The following is a 10,108-nucleotide window of genomic DNA, read 5'->3' on the forward strand; positions in this document are numbered from 1 at the left end:
AGTCCACCTTCCAGGCTCCTGCTTTCATTGTGACCATAGGCTTCTGGGGAACCAAGGAGATGGAGTTCAGTGTGGATACACTAGTTGTCCTCTATCTCTTGTCATCACCCGAAATAAAATACAATCATTTTCCTCTCTATCATCCCCTCAGCCAGCCAGCCATCAACAAAGGAAGACCAATCATTTTTTACTCTTCTCAACTTCAACAGGGAGTTCTTTATTTAGAGTCCTCTGTGTAGCCTTTGAGTAACAAAGAGCTTTTGGAAGGAACCACCTGGGTTCCACCTAAACAACAAGCAAACATATTTATTTCTTTTGCTAAACTACATCCTCAAGCTTTTCCTTGACATACATGAGCTTTTCAGTTTTGTTCTTAACTTTATTTTTTATCTCTATGGCAAGAAAAAGCTTTTATTATACAAAATCCTCCATATCAAAAGTATAACTCTTATCCTTATAGCCTTAATATTTTTTCCTATTTTATTGACCATAAATCTTCCATAACAAACTTGGCCATGGCCACAAGAATTTTAAAGTGTCCTTTTTCCCTTTTTTTCCTTTGTTGTCAGATTGTTATATTTTAAATATGGCTGACTGCCAAGAGACCTCTAGTAACCTTGATTCTGTGTTATCTTAAACCAGCACTGCATAGAGAAAAGGCAAATTAACCCTGTAATTACAGTTTAAATTTTTTTCAATGTATAAGAAATGCTTTAAGCATACTAAATAAACAAAAGCATCCCCTCAAATTGGAAGCCAAAGTACATTTATCAATTAGCTAAAATTTGTAATCCAATTTCTCCTGTAAAATCTCTTTAGACCAGACAGGACACAGTTGTAGCTTCTCCACTTTAGCCACTTAGCTCCAGACTGGGACTGCACTGGTTTCAGTATGCTTGCAAGCAACACAAGGCTGGTGACACTGAGTATGTCCTGGTCTTCTAGCTCCCAAAGCCAGGAAAAGGAGACTTCTAGGCCAGCTTACCTTTGTTTCCCCACACAGCACCCAGTCCATAGTCACTGGCATTGAGGCTGTAGCCCAGCATGCAGTCCCTATGCTCAGGTGATTAGCATCATCAGCATTCCACTTTGATACCTTGCTGCACCCTGGCCTGGCCTGCATGTGACCTAATACAGTATCTCAGACCCAGGGTGCACAAAGTCCAGAGCTTAGCTCCCTGCCTCCATAGACAATACACACCTGCCCACAGCCTGAGTTGAGGAAGTCATTGCCCCTCATACTGCCTCATTCCACACTCTCCAGCACTTTTCTCTGCTTCTCTTCATTCCACTCATCCATAATCACTCATGTACATCCCCATTCCCAGTGTGTGTGTGTGTGTGTGTGTGTGTGTGTGTGTGTGTGTTTCTTTTATATGGCTGGTGGATGATTTAAGGAGCACTTTTGTGACCCATTCTCACTGTGGGCCACTTCTATGTACTCTCTGATTCCTCCACAGGGGTATAGCTGGGCCACCCCAAAAACCCTTCTGTGAGCCACTCTCACAGTGGCCACTCCCAAGTTTGTCACTTGGGGTTGTTTGTGGACTACTTTTGCTGTAGGATACTCCCATGTTCTGTTTAGCTTTGTAGGCCTCATCTGACTTAATCCAGCTCAGATTATTCAATACACCTCAAAAAGTGATCAGTCTTCTCTTCCATTCTAACATAACAATTTTTCCCCTGGGTTCCAAAACTTTACCATGGTCCTTTAGCGTGCTAATCCCAAATCATGTTATAGCTCTTAAGTAGTTTGGTTTCTGCTGATAGTGGAGGGTTCTGGGCTGTGAGATGGCCAATTCTCTCTCTGAGGTGAAGTCCCAACCCCTGGTGCCAGGGGTCCTGGGTTTCCCCCAGCATAAGGCCCCCATGCCTGCATGCATAGAAGAGAGCAAGCCTGCCAATTTCAGCCCTTCAAGGTTGCCAAGAAATGATATAGGATTTTAAGAGACAGAAGAGATCAATGGATGAGACAGGATGATTTAGTCCAGGAGTTTAGGTGTACACCTACACTGCAAACTAATATCCAAAGGCTGAGTCCAGATCAAATGAAATGTTCCAGTTTTATACACTTGGTAGAGCACCATGTTTTTCTACTGATACAAAACTAAGAGAGAGGGTAACTGAGGTTATAGAAGTGAGATAAAAGCATACTACAACAATTAATCACAGCTTTGTAACAGCCTTCAAAGAAGACAGAGTCTTGTGAATCTTGTGAGAACATAAAATTTGTTTACACGACATACTTGCCAATTTTATCTGTAACAAAACAAGGAGTTACAAAAAGTTTCTGTAGGGTTGAGTGGTGATCTGAGTAAGGAAGAAACCTAGGAAAAACTTGTGTACCTTTAAATCTTGCTTTAAGCTTACCAACAAATTAAATATAAAAACAAGTCTCTCACAACAAAACTCATGCATGAGTCAGGAATTTACTAGACGCTGTCACTCAGCCTATTCCTCATCCACTGCTAGAAAATTACATTATCCCTTTAGAACATACTTGTAACATGTAATTTCACTATTTTGCTCATATTCCATGCTTTTACAGGGTTAGGTACACTTGCTCTACACAAGTTGTTTCTGTCTAGTGATTTGCTACCTACACTGACCATGGTTGTTTCTAAATTACTATCTATATGTCACTCAGGATTTACCTGTCTTCTTTTCACCCCAATGGTTGTAAAATACTTGTATTTTCAACTTGCAGAGAATTTACAGAATCTAATATTTTGCTATAGTAAATTGAAAAGTAGTTGTGAAAAATGGCTCTTCTTTCATCTCACATGAGTACCAATTTTCATGGAAGGTATGACCTGAGAAGAGACAGAGGGATGGTTCCAGGTCACATTAATTTGCTTTAGCCCATGTAGAAGAACAATGTTAAGTTGGTTGCAAAATTTGGAAATAGTAGGAGATTGCAATCAAATGTAATTTCTCACATGGCTTGAAAATCAGATGAATCCAGCATCCCAGCTTTTGATATTATACACAGCACACACCTAAGCCTAAAAGTCTGTAATCTATAAAGACCTTCTCAATATCAGAATAAATGGCAAGAAGACCACCTGAGAAAGAAAACAAAAGATCATAGTGCAAAGGAAAAAGCACAGACAGAGAAACCAAGACAAGACCTTGACCAAAGAAGGTCCATGCTCCGAGCAAGGCTCTCCAGGGCAGCAGCTACCAACCCTGTGGGCTAAAACTAATCATTATTCATTAAATAAAGTTAGAACTCCAGTCTCAGTGACTGTAGAATATTTATAGAACTCCACAGCCACACGAGCTGATGGGGTAAGAGGGTCATGTAAAAAGAGAATTCACCCATCCACCCGAAAGTGCTGTTGGCTACCCTGGCTCTGTGCCATGAGTTTGGGTAGAAAGAAAATGCTGCCAAATGCCTCTGTTACACCATGGATGCTTCTGGTTGGACTCCAGCCTACTGAAAAGTTAGCAGAGTCATAGCATGAGAGTTAACGACATGGAGGTCAAGGTGGAAGGGAACATACTGCCTTTCTCTTAAGAGGATAGAGTAGTAGAGGACACTTTACCAACATACAAGATCAAGGTAGATGCAGCCATCCCAATGCAAAAAGTCACTCATGATGTGTCACACTGTGAAATCCCAATTGCAGAATTAATGATGGTTGAACCCATTTCATAAACAAAAGCACAGCTGTGAAAACACATGTGGGAAAATGCACAACCATGATTAAGTGCTGTAAAGGTGTCACTATGGTCAAAGGAAGAGCATTGTCTTTTCACTTGACCACTCATTTCTAACTTGTCTGAACTCCTTTCAAACAGAACCTTTTACAATTTTTCAAAAACAAAAAGGGACTGTTATATGCTATTGCAAGAAGAAGACAAAGAGGATTTAGAGATGACCTGATGCAATTTACTGGCTAAACTAAAAAATAATGATGAGCTGGGGTCAGGAGACTGCATGATGAGTAAGGAATTTGGGTAGAAAGAGCTGTGTTATTTCCCAGGTAGGTTCTTCCTACTCATTTTCCTCATACTAACAGTCCCAACATAGAACAGGACAGTGGCAGGGCTGTGGGCTAGGAGGTCAAAGTGCACCAACAGGAGTTACTGTTGAAATGGATGACCCTGGATGTAAGGAACCCTCCACATGGACTGCTGTACTCCTGAAGGTCACTCCAGTGGTACTGAAGAAATTCTGGCTTCCAGACATCCCCTCAGGAGGGAAAGATGATGAAACAAAGATTGTCCATAGCACTGCAGCTTCCTGGGCCTAGAGTTTTGGAGTCCCACTGCACTGCAGAGGCCCAGAGTCTCCCTAATTGGCCACTGAAGGCCCTGAGCTCCAACTCTTCCAGGGCAGTGAATCCTTCCTGGCAGAATAAGCACAAAGGGAACATATCAACCTGCTGCACAGATGACAGGAACAAAAAAGGGGTAGAGGTGATAAAGCCAATGATCCCACTTCAACAGACAACTAGAAGCATCCTGAAGCCAGAACCTCTACACTCAGACTCTCACTGGAACCTGGAAGCCCAAAGCTTTCTTGCAGCTGGAGCTCAACTGCAGAGGAGCCAGAAGTACTGAGTGTTCACCTCACAACCTACAAAACAGTCCAGGCTCAGGAAGATGAACCTGACCCCAGATTCTGGATCTGTGACCACTGGTGAGTACTGACCCTGGTCTAGAAAAGGTAAGATCAAAACATTACCTTGTCAGGACGTCTAGAGGAGTAGAGGGTGTAGGAAGGGCACTGGGCTGTGCATACAGAAAGCACTCAGGACTTGGTCTCAGCAGGAAAAAAGTCACCACTCTACCAACTTGGCCACCCTGGCCTTAGATGCCTAGTGGTGACAACAGTGCCTGTGAATCTCTTCAAGAATGAAATCCTCATGATCTGCAGGTGGTCACTTGAAGCACCTGCATTTCTACCAGCTCACAGGTGAGGGTGACACTGCTGGATCGGGGCCACAGAGTCCATAGGGCAGGCAAGGAGGAAGGTGAGAGCTGGAGGCTCTCCACAATGAGAGTCTCCCAGCACCCCAGCAGTGCACCACTTGCCTCAGTCCACAGCCAACTGCTTATCCACTGATGCCTGTGGATTCACCTGCATCCTCGGCATGTTGCAGACATCATGTAACTGACGTGACCCATAACACGAGTCAGTGAACTTGGCTTTGGAAAGGGACATTGTCATGTATTTTCAACTCAATGAAAGGTGGTGGTTAGAATTGTAAACTCCAATGAGTTTCTACCAAGAGGAATTGAAATGGATGAGCACAAAGTCCTTCCACTTAAACACTTCCAGCTTACAGTGTACATACCTGCAACTTAATACTTGGTAGAAAACAAATGGGCCCCCAGACCACACATGCCCACCCTGTGAGAGTGAGCCCTAGAGGGTGGAATGTCCACCTGCTGGACCACACAGCCCAGGGACTGCACAGAGTCCCTCCAGAAGGCAGACCAGACCCCACGTGCCTCCCCAGGCAGGGCCCTTAGCAGAGCAGAGCTGTGACTGCCTCCAGGAGAAAACAGAAATGGAAAGTCAGCCCCACTCAGAGCATGGCAGCATCACCTCTGCCATGACAAAAACGGGGAAGAGACGCTGATCAGGAACAGTCAGATGGCAATGGGAAGATGTCCCTGTCTGATTCCAATTGGGCAGTTCCCTTGTATATATCTCCAAGCCAAAGAGGGAGCTGAGATCCAGCACTGGCAGTGGGGTGGGTTGTGAACTTCTGCCAGGGCCTTGCCTTGCTGCGTCAACACCCCAAACTTTCCAGTCTATCCAATCTCAGGACACTGGCAGGACTGGACACCTCTGACATCCTCAAGGAGGCAGAAAGCTCAGCAGACTAAATGACACCATGGGCCAGGATTGGTGTCACAGAGGCAGAGCTGGTATCAGGGGAAGACGGGAGAGACAGAGGCACCAGCTCACCAGGACTGGAATTCAGGTGGTGTGATCACCCACCCAAGACCAGATGGGCAGGGGATTCTTTTGACTGTTTCATGAATCAGAGAGTGAGGACAGAAGCCTGGGCAGTGTGGGATGGGACAGCTGCCCACATGGGGCTTCTCAGAGCATCTTTAAGGTGTAGGAGAGCAGGTGGTTCAAAGAGAGCCATGTGGTGCTGAAACTCTGTCCTCACACCACAGTGACTCAGCTCTAGATACCGGTTTGCATCCCCTGGAGCATAGCTCAGTATTCTACATACAGAATGTTCAGCTCCCAATCAATAATTAAGTAACTCAGAGACACTGTCTCCTTTCAGGCCCCTTAGGAGCTCATCTGCAAGAAGAACAGGGCAGCAGGTAGCACCTTGGTCAGTGGGCAGCATGACACTAACAGGTCTCTGTGCTTCATGCGACAAGTGACCTTAGGACCATGACCTGCTCCCTGTCACTGCCTCCACCATCCTCTCTGCACAGCTGTACCAGCTCAGGGCCATGACAGCAAACAGACATGGGAACCTCTCAGGGGTCCTCTGGAGAGAGTTTGTGCTGGAGGGATTCAGGGGAGGCATGGAGACACAGGCCCTGCTCTTTGCTGTGTTCCTGGCCCTGTACATGGGTAATCTCCCCATGATCATAGTCATCACCCTAGATGCCCACCTGCACTCCCCCATGTACTTCTTCCTCAAGAACCTGTCCTTCGTGGACCTCTGCTGTTCATCTATCATTGCCCCCATTGCCTCAGCCAACTTCCTTTCCTCCTCCAGGGTCATCACTTTTGCAGGATGCATGACTCAGTTCTTTCTGATTTGTGTATTTGCAACCACGGAGGGAATCCTCTTAGCTGTGATGGCCTATGACTGATTCAAAGCCATCTGCAGCCCCTTACAGTACCCAGTGACCATGTGTCCCATGATATGTGTACAGCTTGTTCTGGGGTGCTACTGTGCAGGCTGATTCAATTCCATCGTGCAGACCAGCCTCACCTTCTAGCTCCCCTTCTGCAGCTCCAACCACATCGATGACTTCTTCTGTGATGTGCCACCCCTGCTGCAGCTAGCCTGTGCTGACACAACTCTCAATGAGCTTCTCCTGTTTGGCCTCCGGGGTTTTCTCATTGTGACCATCGTATTAGTGACACTGGTGTCCTATGGCTACATCACAATGACCATCCTCAGGATGTGCTCAGCAACAGGGAGACAAAAGATCTTCTCCACCTGTGGCTCCCACCTCACAGCCATGTCCCTGTTTTATGGAACCCTCTTTGTTATGCATGCACAGCCAGGAGCCGTGGAGTCCATGGAGCAGGGCAAGGTGGTCTCCATCTTCTACACCCTGGCCATCCCAATGCTCAACCCCCTCATCTACAGTCTGTGGAACAAGGATGTGAAGGACACCCTGCAGAGGCTGGGACACAGACTGGCCACCCTGTGAAGGTGGATGGCCCATGAGTGATGCTCTTTTGAGGAGGGAGGCGAGGCATCAGTGAGACACTGGTTGTGTTTTGATTGGGTTTTTCTTCTTCTTCTTGCTTCCTTTCTTCATTCCTTTGGCTTTGCTGCCTTCTCTTCTGGTTTTCTAGCCTTTCTCCTATGCATCTGTCCAATCTTTTCTGAAAGCACATCACATGAAATCATCTGCTAATGGTGAATAAGACATCTTCTTGGCCATGCAAAAAATTTAACAGTTGTGGTAGAGCAAACCAAATCCTTTACACATTGGCAATAAGAGTCAGCAGAGGAATAAGCAGAGAGCCCTCAAAGCAGGGCCTGGGAACAAAATCAACATCTCTCAGTGAAAGTACATGGAGCTTCGTATTGTCTGTGGCTCTTTCTTTGTCCTTCATCATTGATCTTAATGTCACAGTGTCCAGGAAATCTTCATTGGACATCTGAAATCAGGGATCAGAATGGGCTGTAGGCTGCACCTACCCTCCTAATGGCCTGGATCCTCCATGGCAAGGGGGCAGAGCTCTGCACCCTGTGCTTCTCCTCACTCTGCAGTCTGATTGCTCCCTGCCCTCCCACTGTTCAGGATGCTGTCTCCTCTCAAGGCATCACAGGGCACCTCCTGCCTACTTGAGATGATCCTGGGTGACCCAGCCCCAGCACATCTATCAGCGTCCAGCTTGGAGCCCAGGTGAAAGCACAGGGCTTCCAGGTCTCACACTGAGCCTCACAAGCTCAGCCTAGCTGCTCCTGAGCAGAGGGAATGGTGCTGTCAACAAGCTGCTGTTTGTAAAGGGGAAGGGGAGAAGGGGTGAAGGGAGGGCAGGGACAAGGGGAAAAAATGAGAACCAAGACCTGTCATGTAAAGGTACAAGATCCCAATAATGAATGTAACTGTACTGTATACCTAAAATGTACCAATAAACTCAATGAGGAAAAATTAAAAACAAGCTGCTCCTGAGGGAGGATGAAGAACTCATTGTCTTCATGAGAAGACTTGGGAAGGGAGGGATGTGCACTCCCCTGAGCACAGCTCTCCTGCACTGGCTCACATCCTGGACATCCTGCAGCTCAGGATGGTGCTTGCCAGTCTCCACCCCATCCTCATTCCCAACCCACACCCATGCTCAAGTCCTCAGCTTCCTTCAAATGCCTCCTTTACCAGAACCCCTCTTCACATGGGGAGATTTGTGTCCCTGCTGGGGTGGAGACGTGAGCTGTGCCTCTGGCCCCAGCCCTCAGTCTCCCTGCTCAGGACCTCTGCAGGGAGGACTATCAGGCAAGTAGGTCCCAGTCTGCTGCCCAGTTAATCTGCCTGATAATCCTCCAGGTCTCCATCTACTTCGTGTGCCCATCAAGCCTCAGCTTTGAGATCTCCAAAATTGTATCCACCCCTAATATTATACCTACCACTTAATATTCAGGTCATACATAATGTTCCTTTTCTCTGAGCAGCTCTGAATTTACCTCTCAATTGGCCTGCCTCTCCTGATAGATCTGTGCTCCTCTATTTCACTACCTTCTTTCCTTTCTTTTTTTTCAATCGCCTCCCACTACCACCATCCTGTGTTCTTAGCAAGAGAGAGACTTGTACCATCTCAGTACAAGGTTAGAAAAGAACAAAAGTGCTACAACTGTTTTCTTTCTTTTTATTAGACAGTGTAAATTTCTAACTCTGTGACAGGCTGTGGTATAAACAGTGAAGAATCAGTGTCCTTACTATGAGGACATCAATCTTGACTTAGACTAACAAATAAAGCTGCCATGACATTAAAAGGGACACAAATTCCCCAACAGTCTTCAGGATAAGGTCATAGACCTCCCAGTTTTTTCACCTCCACAAGAGCTACACTGAGATCCTCGTGAATGTCACTGCTCCAAGTTAGAGGTGGTTGGTTTTGCCTTTTCCTCTTATAGGATGCTGTCCTTCTGGTGGTTATGCATGGTGGTGTCAGGTCTTCAATCCACATCTATTGGCTGACTGGACACTTCGGTCGTTGGTAACCAGGCTCACCAGTCTGAAATTCACCTGGCATAACTCTGCTCAGTGGAATGAAGTTAGTGGAGGGTGAGTGCCTTAAAGTTCAAGCCCTACATTTTAGCTTGATCCTTCTTCTATTATATTGTTAAATCAAAAATAATTGAGGTCAGGGAGCATTTCATGTGGGGGGAGTGGCTCTGAGAGCCTGAGAGGAACCAGGACTGCAGACGCCAGACTCTAGGGTAGGGTCCTTACCTACCCTCACTGCCATGTGGAATAGGAAACCCAGTGTGAGGGCAAACTGCCATCCGGACCCTTGGGAAAGCAGGAGCAGCAAGGGGGAAATGAATTGTCCACCACCCCCATCATCTTTAAACACTGATGACCTCCCTATGCACAAACCTCTCTTTCCAAGAAGAAAAGAGAGGCTAACCGCCTGGAACTGGGGTGGGAGCAGTAGCATGATTTATGGTGGCATCCAAAGGTCAAAAGCCTGGAAACACAAGGGAAGGAGAGACTCAATGGTCCGCACAGATTGAGAAGTGTCCTGTTGCTTCCCCAGAGACCAGAAAGATCTGAGACAGTCAAAAACCCTACTCACCACCCCTGTCCTGAGTGGGAAAAGGAGATCCTAAGCCATGCCCAGGGCTGCACAAGATTCAGCATGCTGGAAAGGAGAGCTGTGGTAGTTTGGCCCCTGAGCACAAAGGACCAGAGGGGCTCAGATGGGGCAGACAGC

At 46.5% G+C, this 10,108-nt stretch overlaps 1 pseudogene; it reads left to right on the plus strand.

Annotated features, from left to right (window-relative positions):
• The first annotated feature begins 6,435 nt into the window (after positions 1 to 6,435).
• LOC104875583 lies at positions 6,436 to 8,044 on the plus strand (annotated as a pseudogene).
• Positions 8,045 to 10,108: the final 2,064 nt, after the last annotated feature.

This window comes from Fukomys damarensis, unplaced genomic scaffold (genome assembly GCF_012274545.1).
Source record: "Fukomys damarensis isolate Sample0158 unplaced genomic scaffold, DMR_v1.0_HiC HiC_scaffold_16, whole genome shotgun sequence".
In the NCBI taxonomy this organism is placed as follows: Eukaryota; Metazoa; Chordata; class Mammalia; order Rodentia; family Bathyergidae; genus Fukomys; species Fukomys damarensis.